The 13,637-nt window shown below is 40.0% G+C and overlaps 1 long non-coding RNA gene across 1 annotated transcript; it reads left to right on the forward strand.

Annotated features, from left to right (window-relative positions):
- The first annotated feature begins 4,019 nt into the window (after positions 1–4,019).
- LOC121399420 lies at positions 4,020–11,800 on the forward strand. Its single transcript, XR_005965006.1, has 2 exons — positions 4,020–5,057; positions 11,536–11,800. It is a non-coding gene; the product is annotated as an uncharacterized LOC121399420 (long non-coding RNA).
- Positions 11,801–13,637: the final 1,837 nt, after the last annotated feature.

Here is a 13,637-nt window from a genome sequence, read left to right on the forward strand (position 1 = left end):
AACTACATGATCCGTTTGGTGCTGACAGCGTGCTGCGTTTTCATCCAACAGTCGGATAAATGTAGTTCACATGCGATTCTCCTTTACTTCCTGTGTCTTCAAAACATCCGTCACGTGGCATTCGTTTCGTCGCACGGCGACGTGTCGACACCAAACGCATCATGGAGTTCCTCCCATAATAGCCAGAACACTACTTTCTGCTTTTCAGCTCTCTTGGTTTCCACTGACTGGTTACCCTGGTGACCAAGCAGTAACCAATCAGTGACTTGAGGGGGCCGCATGGGTCATAACTGTTGCTTTTGAATCTGAGCTGAATGTTGAGGATCAATTGCAAACTCAATGAACAGTTATGTCCCATGTGGCCCCGCTTTAAATCGCTGACTAACTCAGAGTTAGAGAGCTGAAAAGCAGGAAGTTGTATTCTGTTATGTTATCTTAGACATCCAGTCACTCCAGTCTTTATACATTACATTTTTGCCTAACCGTCAGCGCCGGATTTCAATGTGGGGCGCCCCTAGGCCGCGCGGTCCGACCAGGCGGCCGCGCGGTCCTAGCGCCCACCTCACCTCCCCTTCCCAGCGCGCCGGCGAAAAAACGCCGGTGCAGCTGCTGTAATTGAATGGGGACGCACGCGTCCCCATAGTGCGGTTGGGCGGCATGCCGCCCCTATTTTTTTGCCACCCTAGGCCCGGGCCTATGCGGCCTTGCCGCAAATCTGGGCCTGCTAACCGTATTAGAAACATTTCTTATTTTGCACAGCCTATTTATTTATCCAGTTTTTATTTTTACACTGAACTGTTCCTTTAACGCTCAAAGCTGTAAACGCATGTATGCTCACAGCAGTGTTAAATCCTGTCAGACACTTATTTCTCATGTCTGTCCCTGTAGGCTACAGCATTGTGAAAATGTGATAAATCCCTCTTTTGTACGGTCAGCTGAGATCTTGACACAACAATGAATGACCACAAAGAATTATATATTACTTTAGAAAAGGGTACATAGCAGCCAGGCAGTGAGTTGGGGAGCGGCACACATGCGCAGAAGAATCAAAAGCATATGAACGGCAGTAACCTCCCAATCAGCTGAAGAAGTAGGTGAAAGGTAACTAGCAGCCAGCAGCTGTGAGCTCAGGCTCTGCCTATTACTCAACGCTGGCTTCCCCCTCACAAGCAGATTCACAACAGAAGGATAATGGAGGCAGAGGAAGAGCTTTTAGGCATTGCTGTAGCAGACAAAAAACATTCTCTATTTACACTTTATTCTCTGTTTACACTTCATTGCATTTATTATTTGCTTTCTCTGTGCCCATGAAGTGATGTTGCATTGTTTACATGGGATTCACCGGTCAGAAAACTCTTAGAACAGAAATCATGTGCCCTTTAAAACCGTTGTTATGTGCAGTGCCTAGCCTTCAGTGTTAGGGCTGAACCCCATGGAACGATTTGGTAGGAGGCGTCGCACGTAGACGAAACTCAGGCAACAAGTCAGAGGCACCGAATATAATGGGAGTGATAGCAACATTGCAGGTACAAACTACACACAAGACAACTGTCGGATGAAGACACAGCATGCGGCATTCACATCTGACAGTCGTGTTGTGTCGGATACATGTAGTTTGTACCTGTGATGTTTCTATAACTCTCATTCAGCACCTCTGACTTGTAGTCTGCGTTTCGTCGCTGTGCGATGCATCGTACTGAATCGTTACGTTGAGTTCAGCCCTTATATATGATAGGAGTGAAAGACAATCATCCAGTGGCATATACCAATATACCATAAACACTGTTTCAAGACAAATTTTAGAAGCTAATATATTACATGGTATTAAAGGGGTGGTTTATCTTTGAGTTAACTCACCTTTAATTAAAAGCAACTTTTCAACTTATTTTTTTTCTTTTTTTTATAGCTTTTGGATTATTTGCCTTCTTAACTCTTTCCAGCTTTCAAATGGGGGTCACTGACCGCATCTAGAAAAACAATACTCTGTAAGGCTATATTGTTTTTGCTATGTTTTATCACTCTTTTTTTTTATCTTCCTATTCAGGCCCTCTCTTCTTCATATTCTAGTCTCTTATTCAAATCAGTGCATTGTTACTTGGGTAGTTTGCACCCTAGCAACCAGATTGCACAAACTGCAAACTGGAGAGCTGCTGAATAAAAAAACTAAAAAACTCAAAAACCCTACATTATAAAAAAAAAAACAGGTAAAATTGGCTCCGAATATGGCTCTCTATATCATACTAAAAGTTAATTTTAATGGTGAACAACCCCTTCAAAGGACGTGTCAACCCAAAAAAAAGTTTTTTTGCCTAATAAAAGAAAGCACAATTATACGCAACTTTCCAATATGAATCTATTAAAAACTGTTAGTGCTTTAAAAGTTATTTGTAAGTAAATTTTCTACTGAAAGCAGTATTTAATTAACTCCTGGTTGTTACTTTTTAAACAATGTTGCAAATGCCAGTCTCCTCCAAAACAGGCTTATGTTTTAAAAAAAAAGTAGTTGGTTCAAAAGCCAGAGCCACCAGGGCAAAGAATAGAAAGGCGGCAGAAAAACACTGCTTTCAATAACAATACATATACAAATAACTTAAAGGAGACCTGTCATCTTAAAGGAGAATTGAACCATTTCCAAAAAAAAACCCTACCCCCCACCCCATGTAGAATCATCGGATCATGCGCAGTTGGAGCGATTTGGCGGTTTGCGGCAACTGCCGAAGCGCAGAAAGAAGACACGAAGACCCAGAAGATGGCAGCATGGAACTCAGATGCCTGAATCTGTGCCAAGGTGTAAGTATAATGTTAGGAGCATTTCCCCCGTGGGGCAGCTATTCTGGGGGGAGGAGGGAGGGGGTCTACGTGGGGTGGGGGGTAGGATTTTGGACACAGTTGAATTCTCCTTAAAGAAAAATTCCAAATCCTATTTTATCATGTTATTCAAGCAAAATAAACTTCACTTACACTATATAAATTATTTAAATCTTAGTTTGAGAATTCACTGTCACAGAAAGCAGGAAGGCACCATTTTGTAAACACTGCTATTGCATCATGCCAAAATCTTATGTTTATGTACCAGAATGGAGGACCTGATCCCCATGCCCATGCACTGGCTATAAAATTAGATGGTAAGGTGGGAGGGGGAATTTGGGGGATGCAGTGACATCTAGTAAGTGCAGAATGGAAAGTGAAAGTAATTGCCAGTAAATGCCTAAGGCATAGAGAAGGGGAAGGCAATACGTGATTGATGCTAATATTTTAAATGCTTTTTATAACAGGTATGGGTATCTTAGTAAAAAAAAAGAATTTAGGTTTCATGTTCAACTTGAAAATTACTATTATTCAAAGTCTTTTTATATCTGGGTGACAGGTCCACTTTAAAAACCATAGAAAATGTCTAATGAATGTATATTGCAAAGATGGTAGTAAGAGAAAACAGAGGCGCCAAAAAGGATAAAAATAGCTAAAAGCACTTAAAAACCCAATGGGTAATTCAGAGGAGGTAGTAATGAACTTACCTCCTCCAAGCAGACACCAACGAAAGTGGTAATTTTCAATAATAGTTTATTCACAAAACAGTATTGCAATATAAACTATTATTGAAAATTACCACTTTCGTTGGTGTCTGCTTGGAGGAGGTAAGTTCATTACTACCTCCTCTGAATTACCCATTGGGTTTTTAAGTGCTTTTAACTATTTTTATCCTTTTTGGCGCCTCTGTTTTGTCTTACTACCATATCGAGTCCACCCCGAGTGGAGGGGTATCATCCCCGTTTTCTTCTTCTACAGAGAGCGACGTTTTATTCCTGAGTGGGGTCAGGATAATCTCCCCACCTGCCTATACAGTGGTTGCCTATCGGTAACCCTGGTTTGTGAGTATTAACTTGTTTACGCTACCAATACTCCTTGTAAAAACATATTACACTATTGGGGCTCTTGGTGTTCCTTTTTGTCTCCTATATTGCAAAGATGCTTAGAATTGTGTTTTCTTTTATTTGGAAATTTTTTTGGGGGGTTGACATGTCTGCTTGTCTAGCAATCCATATCAACCAACCAGCAGGTAGCGTTTATTGGTCAGCTCTTCAAAAACAAACATCTCATTGGTTGCTGTGGGTTACAAGAGGTGGGCAAATTTTTAAAGACTTTTTATTACATATACCTTATATGTTATTTTGGTTAATTAGCTAATTTTGTTTATTTCATACACGAGTAATAAAGCCTCCTGGGAGTGGTGCACCTAATCTGTGCCCACACCAAAGGGGCAGCTACAGAGTGAAGAAAGGACCCTTGCAGTGGGGTCATGCATCCCTGCTGAGGGGTAGGGAAGAAGCATAAGCCAGTGATAACTACTCAGCGCCCCTCAAGCTATTATTAAACTACAGCTATCAGCATGTCAGCTGAATAGATCTAATAGTTTATCAGAATTCTTTGTGCTTTTATAAATTGTTTCATCCTCAAAGGACCCCTAAGATGCTGAGGCTCCATGTCCAATGTCCCAATATCCTGTTCAAGGACACCTATGCCTAAAACCTGGCACAAAATGATTAAAAGCTGCAGTTCAGTAAAAACCCCACAAATCCCTTAGCACTCAATAGGTCCCTTCTCTTTAAGCTCATGGAAAGAGCTTTCAGGGTTACGTAAAAATGAATGCCATATGGTTTGAAAGATTCTTGTTTTGACAAAATTGAATTTGCTTTGTACAAATATTACAATCATTTACCAGCCAGTAGCCCTGTTAAATACAAGATGCCCGAATTGTCAAAGTTTAAATCTCTCTGGAGCTGTTAAAAGTGTACAGCATGGAATGCTTGTATCCAAGGGTTAAGAAAAGACATTATCTGCCTATCCCCCTCTAAAACAAACAACATTTTGGTACAGGCTTGCCTCTGTATGCTGCAATATTAGCCAAGTGTTCTGTGCCTGGGACACAGTAATATTCTCGTTCTTTGACCGACAGTAACCTCAATAAGAGAGGAAGGAAGAGAGCTTGAGCAGAACTGAAACAGAACACAGTAAAAAAGCAAATACCAAAAATCCAGAAGACTAAGAAATACCAGAAGGTGGTTATTTAGAGTATTTTTCTAATTCTAAGTCACTTTTGTGGATATCCTCTTACAGGACCAAGCAAAAGGGAAAGCACACCCTGCAACTGACTGCTGGGGTACCTGGATTGTAGAGGACCCAACGGGGTCCAGTACAAGCTAGAGAGAAGAGATCATATTTTACATGTGTTTTCAACAATTTGAAAATCCTAAAAAGATTTACATATGGAGGTCAACGTTGAATTATGCCTGCATTTTTCTTAAACAGGGGACATTCATCCTGCTTGGCTAATTGTAAGAATACAGTAAGGAAGTGCATTTATATGCTTATAACTGGTTTTAACCACTATCATACGTAGCCTCATCATAAGTAGCCTCATTTACAAACACAAGTTGAAGTGCAAAGCATTAAAACGGATGCAAAATTGAGGGCACTTGGACACTATTCACAGAGGTACTTAGTATACACTAAAACTAGCTGGTCCATGGTCTAAAAATTGTTACTGCCAGATCATAACTGTTGGTAGAATGCAGACATTGAGATCCTGAGATATTTTGCAACTGGTCCTTTTTTTTAGTTTTGTCGTTTCTTAATTCTTTGTCCTTCTGTGTTGTTATTTCAGTGACACCTGCAAAACAGAAAGCAGATTCAGTCTCTGAGGCTGGGTTTTTTTTTCTTTCTCACATCTTCCAGTGTGTGGCAGGGCTAACAATAAACTTTTTGTACTCATATGTTGTATGTAGGGCTTAGAAACGGGCTTGCGTGTAGGACACCTAGGAAAAAAACAGTGTGTCTGTACAGGAAAGAGTGAATTCTGTGAATCCTGTACTAATTAGGCTTGGTTTTAACACCTTAACCAGTGTTAATTCTGTTACCTTGAATCACATACTTTAGTGTTTTCTGGCACACTATACTTACATGTATATATGTATATTTTTATTTATAACGGCTATTTGTGCAGGCAGCACTGTACAGTAAAACAATACATTAATAGAACAAACGGGTCAACACAATAATACAATTAACATAAATAATAAAGTAACATTCAAGGATTAAGTGCTGAGTGTTAAAGAAACAAGGGGAAAGAGGTCCTTGCCCCATGGAGCTTACAATCTAAGTTACCTGACTGCAGTAGTAATCATATAAACTGGTCTAAGACCAAAACTGCTTTATTATTTTATAATTACAGGAATAAAGTAACTGCTGACAGTGTAAGGATGCCATTTTGGTATGGATGGCTAAAGACTGGGCAGTTACTCATCACTAAAAGTGCATGCCAAAGCTAGTTCTGCACACACCATAGGATGTGACAGATTCTGACTAATGTACTGTATTTCTTTTCAAGGGCAACTGGTTTTCATTACACAGAAAGCTGTGCATTCTGTTGTGCAATATTTTGTCAGGCTGGATACACTTTAGAAATAATACTGGGCTTCAAATTTATTCCACCCTATGCGCAGGCCTTTGTGGCCTTGCCACAAATCTGGGCCTGGGTGCAGACAGACAGAGCAGATTTCTCTTGAGAAATTGCAAAAGTATACAAGCATTCACATTGTGTGTTTGCACCCAGGCCTCGGTCAGGTTGACAATGTCTAATGTTCCACTTAGGGGTCCATTTATTAAACTTCGTAAAAATTGTCTATAACTCATCGCCTATTATCACCATTGCCCAGTAGTATGTGATATACACATTAGCTGATCCCTGATATAATGCCCTGTGACAATCACTATAGACCAAAAGGAGGGCTCTTCTTAGATGAGCAGAGCAGTTATAAAGAGGAAATGTTCTGTTTTGAATCGGGTTCCCCATACTTTCCAAAATCCTTGCCTTAGTAGGGAGTCAGCTAAGGATGCAAACCAACGCTGTCCGTATGTTTTCAAGGAGTGGACCAATTGATACATAAACCACGTAATTGTGAGATGGATTAAATACAATTTATAATGTCATACAAAGAAGTCTATTAACCCTTGAGCAAGGTAGATGCAATAAAACTTCTTCTTTAAATGCACAGCAACAAAGGTATGTATGGCAAATGGTTGGAATGGTTTCAATGACAGGCAAGGTTTAATTATCTTTCTAAAGATTTTTTTTCTCTCTGAGATTCAAGTTTTCTGAGAAAAAACGGAAATGCTATCTGAAGCCCTAAAACAAACACTTGCCATTTCATTTGCAATGGGTTTAGGCCAGTGGATGTCAGGATTTAGAAAGGGGCATCGTGTGGCTGTGCTTAACTGTAAGTGATACTCCTGGCAAGCAGCCAAAATCCAGGACCTCTCCAACCCTTGCCGGCTATGCTTCTTCTTTACATCCATAAACATAATTGTACAGTTTACTTAAGCTGTGCAGTAGATGGCATCTGATGTGATCTGTCTTACATTTTACTTACAAATTACAAATTTGGACAATAACAATAACAATTTTTCCTTTGCTGCAATTAAAATGTACTTTGTGACCACCTTGTGACTCAACTGGCAATTTGATGTTTGCTGCAGTGTGCAGTGAATATAATAATATCTCTTAATGAAGAAGCATTTACTTGTCCGGAAAAAATGACATCACCTGGTCTTAAAGGAAAACTATACCCCCCAAACAATGTAGGACTCTATAAAAATATATTACATAAAACAGCTCATATGTAAAACCCTGCTTCATGTAAACCATTTTCATATTAGTAGTATGTGCCATTGGGTAATCATGAATAGAAAATCTGTTGCTTAAGTATTCATTTTGGGGGCATAGTTTTCCTTTAAGAATGCACAACATAGATAAAATGTTTGCAATGTAATAAACTGTGCAGTGATCATTACCGCATCGCATGCAATGTTTTGGTTGCTTGGCATCAACCTCATATGTAGCATCACCTGTCTTTGGCTAGGCATCAAAGGATCCATGCTGAATACATAGTTTGCCCTGCATGAACCAGACTGTGTTGCTTAATAAGAAGGGTCTTTAGGGTCATAATGATTCTTTAGCGAGTTCCATATAGCCATGGATAACTAATGCTTCAATTTTAGTGACAACCATAAACATTGATGACTACAAAATTAATTTATCAACTAGAGAGCGTTTCTTCACTTGAGATGCGGGTACTGTTAGATTTATATGACTAAATGCAGTGGGTTTAAAGGGTACTTTACTTCGGTCTTTGGCTTTCTAATTATACATGATCCCACATCACTGTGTAAAATGTGATAAATATCATCCCTAAATGTGTCTAGCTTTTTATAATCCTTGTTAGAAATATAAGGAAACTATTGCAGGGTGGTATTATCACAACTTTGGTGGGAGATGCTGCAGTTGAAACCCTGGAATCAGGAACAATTGTAGTAGCAATAAAGGTGCATGTTAGAGATGATCTAGGCTCAGCAGTAAGTGGTAGGGTATTACTTTATGGAGCTCTTACCTGTAAGACTAGGCTGTATTGCAGTGATCCCCAACCAGTGGCTCATGTGCAACTTGTTGCTCCCAACACCTTGGATGTTGTTCCCAGTGGCCTCAAAGCAGGTGCTTGTTTTTGAATTCCAGGCTTGGAGGGAAGTTTTGGTGTACTGGCAAACAGAGCCTCTTGTAGGTTGCCACATAGAGACTATCAAATAGCCAATTACAACCCTTATTTAGACCCTCATGGACATTTTACATGTTTGTGTTGCTTCCCAGCTTTTTTGACATTTGAATGTGGCTCACAGGTAAAAAATGGTTGGGAACCCCTGCTGTATTGGAAACAGAGTGCAAACATTTTGACATATCGGGTCAGATTTTTTTTGTTGAGAAAAACATATCTCCCAATTCAATTCCAACTTACCTCATAGAAATCAATTGAGTTTTTATGTGATAAACCACGTTTTACTCGTGGAACTGAATTTGGCCCATTATTACAGGTGCATGAGCATTCCTAATGGGTGGGGCCTTTATTCTGGGGATGTTAAATTGCCTCTAGGGTAATCCACTTCTATTCCTGTGTAGTATGTCTGTAGTGCAAGCACTGCAGACACCCATTGCATACCATATATTGAATGTCAGGAAATGCCCTAGCCACATGGAACAGCTTTCTATGGGCAATCACCAACTAATAATATTGAGCCTGTAAGTATGTGGCGTTGTACAACCAGTGAATGAATGGTCCATAGTGGGGTGTTACATGCTGTGAGGTGCAAGAGCCCTTTGTGTGTGTGCAGAGGTTACACTGTTTAACAAAACATGTCCATGTTGTGTACGAACACTATTTAAAAGTAGTACATGTGTAATTAAGCCTTTTTAAATATAGCTCTGTGGAATAACCTGGTGCTTTATGTATTTGAGTTAATACTATTAATAAACAAGGTCTAATGTATTTTAAGGGAAGGGGGCATTTTGTGACAAAGGGGTTATTGTAACATTAATCCTTATAAGGCTACAAATTTGCTTCCCCACCACACTGACTGACCACCCCCCTACCCATATGTGCACTCACTAGCTGGGATAAGACACCCTCCCCCCAGCCGGTTCAATCCCCCTGCATGTGGAATTGCTTCTACTTTGCAGAACTGGATTCAGTTGCATTAGACATCCCAGTTGCACCAAGGGAATGTCCCATTATGCCTGCAATGTTGTTAGAATAGTGTGGGGGGGAAACATGGTGATTGCGCTCGAAATTGCATTTGCACTACAATTTACGGCTGCCCATATTTTAGCTTTACTCTGCATAACTGAAGTACAACATGCTATATACATCTAGTGGTATATAATAAAAATATACAGGAACAACATTTTTTCCAGACAAAGCTCACTTGGCTGTTGGTAACCGTAGTTTTTGAGTGAGGAAGGGGCATAGCTTCATGTTTATTAGTATAACAGCAGGACTGAGCAAGCATGAATCAAGCCTCTGAAGAGTATTCATGCAGCTGCTCTTATAAGACAAAGACCAACATATGCCCAGCAGAGCTGTGAAGTGGTGCTCATGCGTAGTCATTGATATAATAAACTCAAGTAACCTCAACCTCAAGGCAAGAAACTAGGTGAAAGGTAGTTTAATGTCAGTAGCTCTAAAGCGCAGGCTCAGTTGTCAGGATATTTACCAGCATGCACACACACATTTCATTTTCAGCTGAAAATAAATTTAAATAATATTTTTACTACATTGCAACTAATCAACTCTATGCATTTATTTGCTTTAATTTGAAATTATACCGGTCTGTTCTTGGATAGCCCACTAGAAACAGAGAAATGATGCATTCTTGTTTTGAGATTTGCTAAGGCAGCTGAAAGCCCCAAGTAGGTGAAAAGAGGAAGATGAAGTTGAAGATGAAGAGATATGAAAGAACTAAGTAGGATGTACTTAGGTAGAATATGGCAGAGAAATTGGAGAAGAATTGTAGGCCTGCACTGACTCTCTTCCCAGACCCAAACCATTTACTTGCTGCTTGCCTGCTGTTACAACAAGATTTTAGTGTGTACAGAACACATACTAAAACTGAAAAACAATCCAACATAGGTCCAGTCTGACACCTTTTTTATGCATAATTTATATCCATAATTCTTTTCTTAAGGAACACTTTCTGAACCCCTTCAAAATCAAACTCAAATCCTATGTTCTGGAGCACTAGAACACTATCCTCCAGTCTTGGAACTAAAGGATCATTGCACAAACCTTTGACCTCCTATTTGTGCCTGTATATTATCCACCCACTTAGACTGTAAAACCTATAAGGCAGGGATTCCTTCCTAATGTGTCTTTTACCACATTGTACTTAGCCACTGTACATTTATATTTATTTGTTTGCTGCTATTTGTTGTAATGTTGTCTTCACTGTGTAAACTTTTCTTTATTGTAAAGTTGTGCTGCACATCTTAATAATACTTTATAAATAAAGTTAATCTCATTTTTGTGGTTTTAGAGGTTCTTCAAACCACAAATAGACAAATTTTCACTAAAATCACAAATATGATAACATTTATTAAAAAGATCCGAATATAAAAAGTACAAACAAAAGAAAGTTGAACATTCTAAATATAAATACAAATACGTCTAAAACCTCTAAAAATTCGAGTTTTCTGGATAATTACTAGCAAAAACTGAAAAAAAAGTTTTGAGTGGTCTGAATGGTTAAAGGGCATGTAAAGCTCAAACAAGAGTCTCTTCCAAATGAAAAGCTGTCTTTAAAATAGATTGTTGTAGCACCTTAAATACCTTGAAGCACTTGGATGTAGCACCTGTTAAACCCCACATTTTCAGCAGGCACGCTCCGGGGAAACCAAACTTGATTAAAAAGTCCAATCTTTATTAGGTGTGGTAAAATACACTGTAGGAGCAGTTCCCCTGCCTGCTCCTACAGTGTATTTTACCACACCTAATAAAGATTGGACTTTTTAATCAAGTTTGGTTTCCCCGGAGCCTGCCTGCTGATGTCGTCCATACAACCTAACTTGCTATACCTTTGCGTCTCCGCAGCCAGAGCGGCTTTGGACGGATCGCTGTGACTGCAGGCCCAGTAACGCTCTCGCATTTTCACCCACAGGGATGGCGTCTGCCCATGTGCACGAAACCCCACATTTTCCAATACTGCTGACTGCTTCTAAAGGATTTATCCAGAGTGCCTCACTCTTCATCAAGACTAAGAACTCAATTCTGCACAGTCTTGCAGACCAAGACCTGGAACATGGGCATAAAGAACTGCCTCTTGCCTACCAACGTCATCTTGCTGTACATGAGCATGCACGTTAGAGAGAATGCGTTGGTCTCCAGTACAGGAGCTCTCTGTAATAAATGTGCGATTAAATAAAGTTATATTGAATAAATGGACTCAATGGCGAGGTCAGGTGGGAGGGGCTATGCAAACATGCACATTTAGAGCAGGAAGAACACCGGTGCCTACGTTATTAAGGGGAAATGGCCACCAGGTAAAAACTAAATACTGCCAGTGCCAGGAGACAGGAGGCGATTTGGGGAGTGTAATTAATTAAAGCTCTATACAGGCATGCTAAAAGCTAAAAAATGCTTTACATGTCCTTTAAAAAAAAGTCCAAAAGCATTAGCGAAGCTCCCACTGACTACTTTTACTTGGAGAAGTTTTTCTTGGTTTTTACACTTAATAAATCTCAAAGTTTTAGAGAAATTAAAACACCCAAAAATTTTAAGAGAAAAAATACTATTTGTGAAAAAAAACTAAATTCGAATATTATTAAATTGGCCCCATAGAGTGGAAACTGCAAACTGAAATTGATGGAACCAGTATTGACCAATTAATGCTGCCATATACAAAATATTTGCTTGGATGGCAATCATTCAAATCTTATTTTTTACAAAAGCAGAGCATAGCATAGCACAAGTCACAGCTTCCAAGAAGCCCATGGAACTTTCCAAAGAAATGTTCTGTTTTCTTTCATAACTTCTTTTTTTTTGTTTCCACCTTTACATAGAAAAAGTATCAGTGGCCCTCTGAGTCATTGGTGCTATTCACAGATAGATGCAAACAATGCAATGTTTTCTATAGTGCATGCTAGGTCATGACAGTAAGCTAAGGACTCTGTGCACCATTATCATCACGTGTAACCTCATCCCAAATGGCATCTGATCCATGTCAGCACTCATCATTGATTGTGAACCCTAGAGTAATGGGACATAGGGTGTTTTGATTGCTACATTCTTCTGAGGTGACTTTATTCAGCTGACAGACACTTTCTATAATCTTGAACTTTAATACTCATAAGTGCAGAAAAACATGCAGGGTCGCCATCAGGGGGGCACAGGGGCTACAGGTGTACCGGGCCTGAATGGGGGCCGCCAGTGGTGAACATTTTGAAAGACCAGGCCCCCCTTGACAGCCCCAAAGCCATGCCGTCTCCTTCCGAAGTCCCGAACAGCCGAAATGCGGAAGTGCCGAAAAGCCGAACAGCCAAAGTCCCGAAAAGACCTGAAGTCACGGAAACAGCTGAAATTGAAGTCCTGAAGCTTCAAAAAGACCCAAAGTCATGAAAGGAGGTGAAGTTGAAGTCCTGAAGCCACAATTTGTTTTGTTTAATCCCCTGGCCACCAATGTTTTTTAATACTCTATAGGCCCCTGCCACCAATGTTTTTTTAAAAAATGTTCTTCGGGGCCCCAATTTTTTTTATTTGTAAGGGGGGCCCTGGCACCAATGCTTTTTTAAAAAAACTTTTATGGGGGGCCGTGGTGCCAATGTTTTTTTTTTAACTTATAGGGGGGCCCTGGTCCCAAATAGCTTTTTATAACTTGTGTGTGGGGTGGGGTTAACTTTTTTAGTGCTGATGTCTGTGTGGTCTTTTAACTGTGATGCGGAGTGGGTGGGATCTGGGGCGGGGCATGGGGGCCAGAGTGGGCGGGGTCCAGGGGGCCCCGAAAATTGTGTTGTACGGGGGCCCTGAAACATGCTTCCTTTTCCTGTCCAAGTAGTGCATGGAAACACAAAGGCCTATGTTCAAGAGCAATACGCCATCAAAATTACTATTATATATGTGTATTGTACAAAGAACACTTTTTCGGCTGAGAATTGGCTTTGGGTGGATAAGTAGTGGCGAACATAACAGTCCTGCCTGAGGAATTTTGAGGAATTATCAAAAAGTTAAAATATAGTTTGCCATAAATAAATGTGTAGGGGCAAA

This window comes from Xenopus laevis, chromosome 1S, assembly GCF_017654675.1.
Source record: "Xenopus laevis strain J_2021 chromosome 1S, Xenopus_laevis_v10.1, whole genome shotgun sequence".
NCBI lineage: Eukaryota > Metazoa > Chordata > Amphibia > Anura > Pipidae > Xenopus > Xenopus laevis.